Raw genomic sequence first — 12,540 nt, 5'->3', positions numbered from 1 at the left:
CCTGACAGAAAAACAAAAGCTACAGAACAAGAAGTTAAAATAGCCCCAAAGAAGGGAAGGGAAAAGAGAAAGGAAAAATAGAAAAGACAGAAAACAAATAATTATGTAATAATAAAGTCATAAGAAAACAAGTGAAATAAACATGTAGATAGAAACTCTATCGTACTAATAATTCCATTAAATATAAATGGCCTTTCTTCACCAATGAAAAAATAATAGTGTGCCAGATGGATTGAAAAAATAACCCAAGTATGTGTTGTCTGCAAGAAGTTCACTTCAAATAATAAATAGATACTGATGTGTTAAAACTAAAAGGATGGGAAAAGCACACCATGAAAACGGTAATCTAAGAAAAGTTAGTAACAGACAAAGCAGATTGAGGAGCACAATTTCCAGGGGTAAAAAGGAATATTACATGGTGACAAAAGGGATGGTTCACAACCAGGACACAGCAACCCAAAACCTTTACGCACCTAACAAGAGAGTTTCAAATAAATAAAGCAAAAACTGACAAAACTGAAAGGAGAATCAGACAAACCCACAATCACACTTGGAGACCTCACTTCTCTCTCAGTAACTAACAGAAGTAGTTGACAGAAAATCAAGGATACAGAAATGAAAAACACCATGAGCCAGCTGGTTTCAACTGATTGACACAACACGCTATCCAATCACAGAATATACATTCTTTTCACATGCACACTAAAAACCGACCAAGATACACCACATTCTGGGTCATAAAACAAGCTTTAACAAATTTGAGATAATTGAAGTCATTCAAGTCATATTCTCTGATCATAATGGAATTAGACTAGATATTAATAACAAAAAGATGATTGGAAACCTCCAAACATTTGGACAGAAAACAAGGCATTTTAAATAATCTATGGGTCACAGAGAAAGTCTTTAGGCAAATTACAAAAAGAATACATTGAACTGAATACAACTGAAAATACAGCAGGTCACAATTTACAAGATACAGCTGAAACAATATTTAGAGGGAAGTTTATAGTATTAAATGCATATTTGACAGAAGAAGGGTCTCAAGTTAATAATCTAAGCTTCCACTTTATAAACAAGAAAGAGCAAAATAAAACTAAGGAAGGAAATAATAAAGGTAACAGCAGAAACCAATGAAATGGAAATAAAGAAAATGATAGAATAAAATGCATGAAACCAAAACTGTCTTCTTTGAAAAGATCAATAAAATTGATAAAGCTTTAGCAAGACTGATAAAAAAAAAGGGAAGAAACAAGTTATCAACATTAGGCATAAAAAAGGGGATGTCATGACTGACTTCACAGACAGTAACTGGAGAATGAAATATTCCTACAAATAACTCTATGCACAACAATGAACAACATGGATGAAACAGACCAATGTATCAAAAACTACGAACTACCAAATCATATCCAAGGTGACATAGATAACTGGAATAGTCCTGTAACTATCACCGAACTTTAACTGAGAGTTAAAAATCTTCCAAAATCACTAGGGCCAGATGATTTCACCATTAAATTCTATCAAACATTTAAAGAACAAATACATCAACTCAAGACAATCTTTTATAGAAAACAGCAGAGAAGGGAACACTTCCCAAAACATTTTATGAGATTGGAATTACTCCAATATCAAAACCAGAAAAAGTCCAAATCCAGAAAGGTACAGATTAATATTTCTCATTAACTATGCAAAAATTCTCAACAAAGTACTGGCATATCAAATACAGCAATATATAAAAGGAAGAAGACAGCAAAATTAAGTGCAGTTTGAGGAGTCAAAGCTGATTCAATATTGGAAAAATGAACCTACATATAAAGTTACAGTAATCAAGACAGGGCATATTAATAGAGAATATATAAATCAGTGGGACAGAATAGAAACAGACCCACACAAATACAGAAGGAAAGGCAATTCAATGGACAAATGATAGTATTGCCAACAAATGGTTCTGGAACAACTGTAAAGCCACATGCACACAAAACAAAACAAAACAAAACAAAACAAAACAAAACAACACAAAAAGATTCTAGATACAGACCAGGTATCTTTTACAAAAACTAAACATAGATCACAGACCTAAAACTAAAAGGCGAAACTATAAAACTTTCAGAAGGATATACAGGAAAAAAATCCAGATAATTGTGGGTTTAGGGAAAAGTTCTTAGAGACAGTATGATCCATGAAAAAAATAATTGGACCTTATTAAAATTAATTTCTGCTTTGTGAAAAGTGCTGTTAAGATACTGAAAAGGAAAGCCACAGGCTGAAAGAACATATTTGCAAAACACATATCTGGTAAAGGACTTGTATCCAAACTATACAAAGAATCCTTAAAACTCAACAACAGGAAAATAAAACAACCCTATTATAAAATAGCAAAAGGACATCGCACCAAAGAAGATCTACAGACACAAATAAACATATGAAGAGATCTTTAAAATCATTTGTCATCAGGGAATTACAAATTAAAACAATGAGGTACAATTTTATACCTGTTAGAAGAGCCACACAAGCAAACCTCCAAATCCGACAGTACTGACTGCTGATGAGAAAGAACATGGAGCATCCGGGATACTCATTCACTGCTGATGAAAAAACAAAATGGTACAGCTACGTGGGAGAAAATCTGGCAGCTTCCTACGAAACTAAACAGAGGCTTACTGTATGAACCAGTCATTGCACTCCTGAATATTTAGTCAACTTATCTGAAAACCTGTGGCCACACAAAAACCTCCATGTGAATATTTATTTCAGCTTTATTCACTTATTGATAAAAGCTGGAAGCAACTAAGATGTCTTTCAATGGATAAATGGGTAAACTATGGAACATCCATAAAATGGGGTATTATTCAGTCATACAGAGTGGATCATCAAGCCACAAAATGACATGGAGTTACCTTGATGTGTATTTGCTAAGTGAAAAAAGCAAAAGCTACATGCTGTCTGATCCCAACTATGTGATGTTTTGGAAAAGGAAAAGCAACACAGATGGAAAACCCTTATATGCAAAATATATGCAAATTAACAACAAAAGCATTTAGAAGACTGGTGGATCCCAGGAAGGGGTGAAGACTGACAAGAAAATCGAAGTGTATTACAACTTGTGAACATATGAACAACCTCACTGAAGTTGGCGGGAGGGAAAACTGGTGACCAAAGAAACTCTGGAAACCAGTCTGTAAGACTAACAGCAAAAAGAATTGCATATACACACTCTACTTGATACAGATTCGCATACTACTATATGGTATACTGGACTGGATCAGTTAACTATGTGGCTGGTGGAAGGTGGGAGCCAGTTATACTCCTCAATCTATTAAAAATAAACAAATATGAACCATAATAGTAACAGTCTAATGAAGAAAAACATGTATCAACCGAGGCAAAAAAAATTTAACAAAATTCAATATCTATTCATGATAAAATCTCTCAACCATTTAGGAAAAGAAAGTAACATCCTCAACCTGATAAAGGTATTGACCAAACAAAAAGACACAAAAACAAAACAAAACTCTAGCACTAATGTCACACTTAACTGTGAAAAAGTGAATGCATTTCCCTCAAAAGTAAGAAAAATGCAAGGATTCCCACTACTATTCAACATCATAGTAGAAGTTCTAGCCACTGCAATAAAGCCAAAAAATAAATAAATAAAAGTCATACATTTTGGAAAAAAGAAAACTGTCCCTATTTACAGACAACATGACAGTCTATGGTAAAATACCCAGGAATCTACCCACCCCCACCCCACCCCACCTCCCCAAAATCTTACAGTGAGTTTAGCTAGGTTACTAGATACAAAGTCAACACAGGAAAATCACACTTGTAGGTTAGTGTTATGTATAAACTGATGAAATGTTGTTAAAAGAATCAAAGAATACCTAAATAATTTGAGAGACATATTCTGTTCATGGATAGGAAGTTCCAATATAAAAATTTCAGTTCTCCACAAAGTGATCTATAAATTTATTTCCCTTCCAGTCAAAATCCCAGGGAATTACTGTAGATATAGACAAGCTGATTCTAAAACTTACATGGAGAGGCAAAGGAACTTGAATAGTCAAAACATTTTGAAAAAGGGAAGAAAAAACTAGTTGGAGAAATCATACTAACACTTTTTTAAGACTTACTATGCTGTACAGGAATCAAGATAATGTGAAATTTGTAAAGGGGTAAACACACAGACTGATGGAACCTGATAGAGATTTCCAAGAGACCCACATAAATGTGTCCAAATAGTTTCTGACCAAGTTACAAAAGCATTTCGATGAAAAAGGATATTTTCAGAAGTGGTGTTGGAAAACTGGATAACCACATGCAAAACACTGGATCATGATATAACTCTTAGACCTTATAAAAATTAATTCAAAGTAGATTATATCCCTAAATGTAAAACTTTAAACTAAAAATATTTAAAAAATTGTATACCTTATGAAAACCAATTCAAAATACATATCTCTAAATGTAAAACTTTAAACTAAAAAAAAAATTAAAAGAAAACTTAGAACATCTTTGTGACCTGAAATTAGGCAAACAGTTCTTAGACATGTCATCAAAAAGCACCATCCATAAATTAAAAAAATAAATTGGGCTTTGTCCAAATGAAAACAAAAACAAAAACAAAAACAACCTGGTCTGTGAAAGTCAAGTGTTAGCAGAATGTTGCACATTGGGAGAAAATATTTGGAAATAACATACTCAACAAAAAACTTATAACCACAATATATAAAGAACTCTCTAGAGTCAACAGTGTTAAATCACATCATTTAAAAATGGGCAAAAGACTTGAACGGACAGCTCATTCGAACGGTAAATGTTTGAATAAATGTTCAACATAACTATAAGGGAAATGCCACTTGAAGCCACAATAAGATGGCATTATAGACCTATTACAACGGCTATAATGAAAATTATATAAGCAAACAAAGGTATATCTACACCATGGACTGTGACAATTAAAAGGCATAAGCTATAGACACATACAGAAATTTGGATGGATCTCAAAGGCATTAAGCTGAATGACGGAAGCCAGGCTTGAAAGGTTAAATGCTGAGTCCAAGTACATGTGTCACGGGGATGGAGAACAGACCAGTGGCTGCTAAGAATCAGCAGAGAGGTGGGGGCAGGGGCAGCAGTGACAACAGAGGGGCAGCAGGAGGGAGCTTTTAGGACGATGAACCCCGAGTCCTGATTATAGCGGCAGCTACAGAAATCTGACCCGTATTAGAACTCATAGTACTGCACACCACGAAAAGTCAATTTTACTCTATGTTAACGTTAAAAAAAAAAAAAAAAAAAAAAAAAAAAAAAAAAAAAAAAGAAAGTTGGAAAACATAGAGGGAAACCTTTTCCAATCACTTCATTTTTAATCAACCTCCCTGAAGTTCAAGATGCCCACTGATAGCAGAGCCTCGGTCACATTCCCTGCAAACGACTTCCCCTCTCCAAGGCCCCCTTCACCCCCAACGCTCTCTGTACGGTCACCTCAAGGGTCCCTTCTGTTTGGCCCAGCTCAGGGAGACCAAGGACCTGCCTTATGGGTCTCCACCCTAACGCTCCAGGGCTGTGGCTCGGGCGGAGTTCCAGCAACTCAGCCTATTGGCTCTGGACAGGCCAGAGCAGGCCACCCCGTTGCTCAGCAGGCCCAGCAAGGGGTGCGCCCGCGGGGGCCTTGAGAAACATAAACGAGTCCCCTGGAGACGGCCTTCCTTCCCGAACTCCACACTCATCCCCAGCAACCGCAGCATCTTCGGACATAGGAGCGACTCTCCAGCTAACGTGTCAATAATCCGTCCGTGCCTTCCACACGCGCCAACATACGCATTACACGGTAGCTACGAGATAGAGGGCAAGTAACTCGATTTACTTCAACATGCTCCCCATGGCCTCCACAGACCCAGACGTAACAGAGGAAAAACAAAAGACATACAGAGGAAACACAAAGGAAAAACAAGTTTATAGGAGGTCACTCGCGCATGTGCGCAAGCTTGAGCTTCCTGACGGGGGGACAGTGCAGATGCACTGATACATGAAGTGTGTGAAAATCTACTGTGGACCCGCAATCCGGGTCAGGACAGCACAGGGCCACCTACACACGGTCACAGCTCTGCCCATGGGCAGACTGGCCAGGACTGTGGGGGAACAGAGCCCCACATCAACCTTTCAATTTTTTTCTGTTTTTAGAGAGCACGCTCAAGTGGGGGAGCGGGCAGAGGAAGAGAGGGAGAGAATCCTAAGCAGGCTCCACACTCGGCATGGAGCCTGATGGGGGGCTTGATCGTACAGCTCTGGGATCATGACCTGAGTTGGATGCTCAACCGACCGAGCCCCCCGGGTGCCCCTCAAATCTTTATGTGCAACGTATTACAGAACAGGCTGCAAAACCCTGTGGCACTGGCTGCTGTGCACCAACCCCATCTCCAGAGCAAGGAGACCAATCAACTGATAGGGGGCTTGGGGCCTGGGTCCCGACAGATGGGCAGGGGTTTCCCAGGCAGGAGAAGGGGGGCGTCTCACACCCGGGAGACAAGCCCGCAAATAGGGAAGCCTGGGGAAGACGCCTGGGCAGACAGTGGCTGTTTCAGAGGCAAGAAGAGGCTCTCGTCTAGAACCGTGCACGGGCCACTCCATGTTCTGCTGTCACTATCTTCCTAAGGGCTAAACCAGAGGGCCTCTTTCCCAGCTGGGAGAACGGGACCTCTGTGACCCAGGCATTGCTGGGTGGATCCCATCCACCCCTTGTGTCAGACTGTAATAGCTTTTCAGCGAATGGTCACTAAAGCCACATACAGAGGCAGAATTCATGGCCTGTAACATTCACAAAAAAGAAGGTACCTTCCCCGCTACTCTCACACTCTAAGGCACTTGGCTCACCCACAGTGAGCCAGCCAGCCTCCGCAGGCCTGTGTCCACAGTGATGTCTCAGACACTCAGGGGCCTCTTGGCCTCTCTGGGGGCACAGCTCAATGCTCTCTGGCACGTGGAGGGGAAGAAGACACATGAAGGCACTTGGCCTGGCCATGGCCCGGGCCCCCTGCTCTGTGTCCCACCTTCCCAAACACCACGCAGACACAGAGCTTCCTGAGCTCTTAGGAGCTGTCGCTAATTTTCCACTAAAGTCCTCAACACCCACTCTGCAAAGCTGACATCACTATCCTCATTGAACAAATGACAAAAATCAGGCTCAGTGCCATGGCTTGACTACCGTCCACACAGCTGGCTGGGTGCTGGACTCGTCTACTGCTCCCTGGGGCCTAGAGGGCAGGACCTGTGCACCCTACTGCCAAAGTGGGTTTTGGTGACAGGGTCCCTGTCTGTCTGTAAGCTAGTCCCAAGCTCAGGGGCTTGGCTAAGGCCTTCTGTTCTGGATGAGCCTTTCTGAGCTCCCCTTCTTCAGTGTCCACTTACCAAGTTCTGAGAAATGAAGACCACACCATGAGTGAGTGATGGCAGACAAGCCCTGTGGTTTTGGGGTGTAAGCAGTGACTGTGCGAAGGATTAACTGCACGAGTGACTTTGACAATGGACAAGCCAGAGAAAACCTGCCTCTGTCCCCAAAACAGAGACGCTAATGCCCATACCTTTGAGACCCTTCTATAAAAACTACGTGCAGACGGTAGTTGCCGTCCCCAACGTGCATCTGGTTCTAAGCCCGACATTCCCCTGCAGCCCTGAGTGACTCTCCTAGTCAGTGGCGGACACCCCAGGGATGGGCCCGCGCCCAGTATGGCTACCTGTGCGCGAGGCTCTGCGGTAAGACAACCCCACGGAATGCTTACAGAAGGAGGCATGTGCCTTTCACAGGACACCTTTAGGGAGTCCTACCCGCCCAACCCCCCTTTCCAGAAAATCCCTGGCTACTCCGTTGGGTGTTACGCGCTGAGCCAGCTGGTAAGATGCCAAGTAAAGATGGCCTGTTATTTTGCGGCCTCAGTGCTTGTGGCTCCAAAACGATTTCTGCTGGCCTAAGGATCGGTGTTATTAAGTAGGCTGAATTTTGGATCACTTTCCACGAGTCGAATCCATTGCTGTGTAACAAAAATTGCCAATGTGCAAGTATTTCAAAGTACTGAACACGGACGGTTTTAGGTACACAGTAAGTAGTCAATAAAAGCCTGGTCAGTGTACATGATGCAGAGTTGAAAGGCTATTCTGGAAGGCAGCTATGCTCACCACTGTACCACCAAAGCTAGAAAGGCTATCTTGAAAGAGATGTTCCTCAGAGGTTCTGAGCGATGCTGAGGAAACAGGGGCATGAGTACTATTCTGAAAATTCATTTGGAAATTTTGGTCAATTTGCTTACGAATCAACGATGGTTCATAACTAGTGTTAACGTTTCTTACTGCACACCAGGCACCGTGCAACCTGCTTTATCATATTGAATCCTTGACAGCCGCCATGACTCTGGTGTGACTGTCCTCTCCTCGGCGGGTGAGAGATCCCTGGGGCCCCGGATGGAGCAGGCTATCCAAGGGCATGCTGGGAAGGCCCGGGCCAGCAGGGGGCCAGGCTCTCGGGCACAGGCCTCCATCACCGGCATCGCACAGTCTTCCACCACGCCCTCAGCACCCCCCACAGAGGTACACAACTGGGCTGCTTCCCACCCCTCCATCTTGGTTTCATCCTGGTCGGACGGGACCAGCGCGAAGGTACACGCCGCACAGAGGTCATCAGAGCTGACCTGTGGGAAAGGCGCTTTGTCCATAGGGCCTGCTGTCCATCCTTGGATTCCTGTCCCCCAACAATGATGCATGCTTAGCCAAACGGCAGTTTGGGAGGGGAAAGGAGTGCCCAGCAGACCCTCGTGCCCCCGTGCTGGCCTGCCTACCTTTCTCTCCCTCCCAGGCTAGCCACAGGTGGCCCATTCTCCCCTCTGCCCCTGACCTAGGAAGGCGGGCAGGTGTGACACCCACAGCCTAGGGCTGTTCCGGGATGAGCCCGCCGGGGAGGACGGTGTCCCGGCCGTACACGAGCTTACCCTGCCAGACGGGGAGACAGGCCCGGTCTCCGCCTCACGGCACTCTGCTTCTGGTCCCGTACGTGCATTCCGGACCCACTGAAGGTGGCGGCTGGGCTCTGCAGCCAACAATACTGTGTTTTTAGTTCCTAAATTTCCCTTTCGTGACTAATATCAACATAGGTCAGGGAAGGAAGAAAGACGTGTGAGGTGATGTCCATGCGGATGTGAAATTCCCTCCTGCCAGCGTGGGGACACGGCGCGGGGCTCTGCTTTGCTTCTGGGTCTGGCCGATGCCAGAATGAGTGCACGGCACAGGTTGACCTAATTTGTTAACAAGTACCACAATCGTACGCATCTCTAGCTACGGGCCAAAAAAAAAAAAAAAAAGATTTTGGGATGCAGTTTAAAAAAACAAAATAAACTGAAAAAAGTCCACAAAGCACAACACAAAACTTTTACTACCCCTTGTATAGGCAATGAGTAATTTTTAGGCGCAATAAAATTTTTGATATTTTAGAACAGTGGTCCTCAAAGTGTGGCCTGGGGAGCTTTAGGGGTCCCTGAGACCCGTTTAGGGGGATTTTCACAGTAACACTAAGATGTTATTTGCCTTTTTAATTCTCCTGCTCTCACAAGCATGTAGGAGTTTTCCGTAAGCTAAATGACGTGTGATACCACAACAGATTAAGTGACAGGGTAGCTATGAGAATCCAGCTGTCTTCCATTAAGGCAGACACTACTGAGATTGGCAAACACATTAAAAAAAAAAAAAAAAAAAAAAAAAGCCAGTCTTCTCAGTAAGTGTTTTTGGTTTTGGAAAATAGCCATTTTCATACAAAATATATTATTTTTGATAACATGTAGCAAATTCATTGTTATTTTTAAAAGAACTTAAGGCCTTAAGAAGTCCTCAGGTTTAATTTCCAGCTTGGGAAATGCAGACAGACACAACCCTCACAATGCAAGCTCTTTGGGGACCTCAGTAATGTCGAGCAGATGGAGGGGTCCAGATGAACACAGGGTCTACAGGGTGACGCCGGCCCCTTTCCAGGCCTAGCCAGGCCGAGCAGGGCACTGTGCTCATGAACAGAAACGCGCCCGCACGCTCGTCCGGTCCTGGGCGCACGAGAACACAATCACAGAGCTCACGTCGCACACGGACTGGACTGTTAGCCCTCGGAAATGAACCTCCCGCCTCACGCACGTGCGACGAGACGACGCACACACCCAGCGAGGCTTCTGCCAGGTGAAGGGGGCACCACGTCCTCACGGCGGCACCGTGCGTATTTGTACTCACCTTCCCAATAATTAGAGTGCCCGAAACTTATTTAACGAAAGAATTATGCCCAAGACTGTAAGCTCCAACTTAAGGAGGCCTACAGAGAGATGATTAAACCGTGAATGTCCTGGTTTGAATGTGAATAATTATGTATTAACACCCTTCACCATTCAAATAATTGTCATTCAGCTCAAAGCAGAAGAACCGACTCTGAACAGGTGTTAATGGTTTCCGGACAATATCAGAACCACAGAGAAACACAGGGCGTGAAAACGCTGAGGGGGAGGGAAGGAGAGTACCTGTTTAAGAACGTGCACCTGAGTGCATGCTGAGCACTGGGGGGCCACTGAGAAAAGGCCGGATCGAGAACAAGTCCGAGCCTCCAGTCCTGGTTCCCTTGGGCCCCCGGCCCCCGCGCACCTCACCTAGACTGTTCTCCTTCGGGACACTCGCTTTCTCCTCTTAGAAGTTCTCCCAGCTTTCGTGGCCAGGACGCTGGGACCTGCTCCCCTAACCAGGCCCCCGACCGGCCCATTCCCCAGAAAGAACCGAACGCTGTTCCCCACACAGCACTCACACACAGGGTCAGTGCTCCCTCCCCGCACAACCTTGTGAGCAGAACAACAAAAAGGTGGAGAATCAGATTTAAAATGACACAATGTCACCAGTGTACACAACACAATGTTTTCCAACATTGCCATCCCTTCATCCACCCTGAGCAGCGACAGGAAGGCCACTGCTGATGTCATATCACGCCTTCCCTTTGGCGGTTTCAGTCACACGGCAGAGAAGGGACCAGCTGAGCGCGTTTCGGACCCACGCCGTTTCACGCTAAATACACAATGACGTGTGTACGTACCACCCCACCCTGCTTCCAATCCAGTTCAGAAACTCCTGTGCACCCAGTTGGAAACTTCTAGAAGCCTCCTGCTGGCCCTCCCGAGTAGTGGAAAGGGAGCCTTGCCAGCTTCACCAGGAGGCCTACTTGGCTGCTCCTGGAAAGTCTAAACATTGTTTGCTTCCTGAAGCAGGGTAGCGTCCCACAGTCCTAGCCCTGACACCCAGGCGCTTCTGTCCTTGGACTTAATTTCTGGGAATACTGACAAATCTATAGGGGGTGGGTGGGTCTGCGTGGTCCCCACCCATATGGCTTCTTGAGCTCCTGTGAAACAGCCCTGAGGTCTGTTAAATAATTTTAGCTAACTTTTGAAGACCAACCTAACAGAAAGGCACTAAGCCCTTAATTTCTTAATGAATTATTCTTTACCGTAGGACAGGGATTATGCCATGGAGAAGGCATATCATTACTGAGAGAGCTGTCAGGAGGACAGGCAAAAGGAAAACTGGCAAGCTTTAATTTCTCTGCAGAGAAATGAGGGGCTCTTTGGGGATTAATCTCAGTATCAACATTGAGCCTTTGCCGCAGGGCAGCTGAAGAATTCAAAAGAAGTTGTGACTGAATTTTGAGTGATGGAATCTAGCTCCAATTGTGCAGCTGACTTTGGTTTCTCACCTATTCAAATGAGGACGAGGCCGTGCAGGTGTGGGTAGAGGGGGTTGCCACAGGACCGGTAACGCACGTGCCCTCTGCAGGGGTGACAAGGACGGAGGGAAGGCCAGGCAAGGGCCCGGCTGCGACATTGCACTGAACATACACTAAGGAAGTTCTCCTAGGCAGAGAGGGAAATGGAGGGCTGGGGACGTTTCCGCCTGCTGCCTGGCCAGGTGGGTTCAGGGACCGGGGCCAAGGTGCAGAGAGGGGCCTGCTGGGGACAACCCTGTAAGACAGCTCACTTCCGGCTTCTTCGGCTTTTCACACTTGGCATTAGATGTGTCACCTGCAGTCAGTCCTCGTCCATGACAAACAGATGCAGTGGTTCTGCAGTGGTTCTCCCCCTGCTCTGGGTACGAGAGAGGCATTTACCTTCTAGCACTCCCCGGGCCTGTCTGCGAAGCCCAGGCTGGAGGCCGAAATGAGCAGGGCACAGAGCCCGGGGGGCACACAGACAGTGGGATCTCTGGCTGGTGATGGGAAAGAGCCGCCCTGGGGTAGGTGGGGGGGTGGTCTGGGGACTTTGCTCCTTGGCTAAAGGCTGGTCTACAGTGTCACAAGAGAGGTGAGGTTGTTGTCACCAGCTCAGTGCTGTTGCTGGGGAAAATGGGCCTGTGCCTGTCCACAACCACTCAGCCCTACCTGTGGCAGCTGAGGGCCATTGGTGCAGCGGTAGGGTACCCGGGAACAGCGCGGCCTCAACGTAACACGGGTATTTCTTTTTTTCTTTTTTTAAAGTTTTTAAC

General features: G+C 44.9%; 1 protein-coding gene across 1 annotated transcript in view; it reads right to left on the bottom strand.

Annotated features, from left to right (window-relative positions):
* MGMT (O-6-methylguanine-DNA methyltransferase) overlaps positions 1–12,540 on the bottom strand; it is a 298,547-nt gene that overhangs the window by 13,008 nt on the left and 272,999 nt on the right. The gene's annotated exons all lie outside the window — the stretch shown is intronic.

Source organism: Panthera pardus, unplaced genomic scaffold (assembly GCF_024362965.1).
Source record: "Panthera pardus isolate Hobbes unplaced genomic scaffold, ASM2436296v1 HiC_scaffold_22, whole genome shotgun sequence".
Taxonomy (NCBI): domain Eukaryota; kingdom Metazoa; phylum Chordata; class Mammalia; order Carnivora; family Felidae; genus Panthera; species Panthera pardus.
This window is presented reverse-complemented; position numbering and strand designations above follow the sequence as displayed.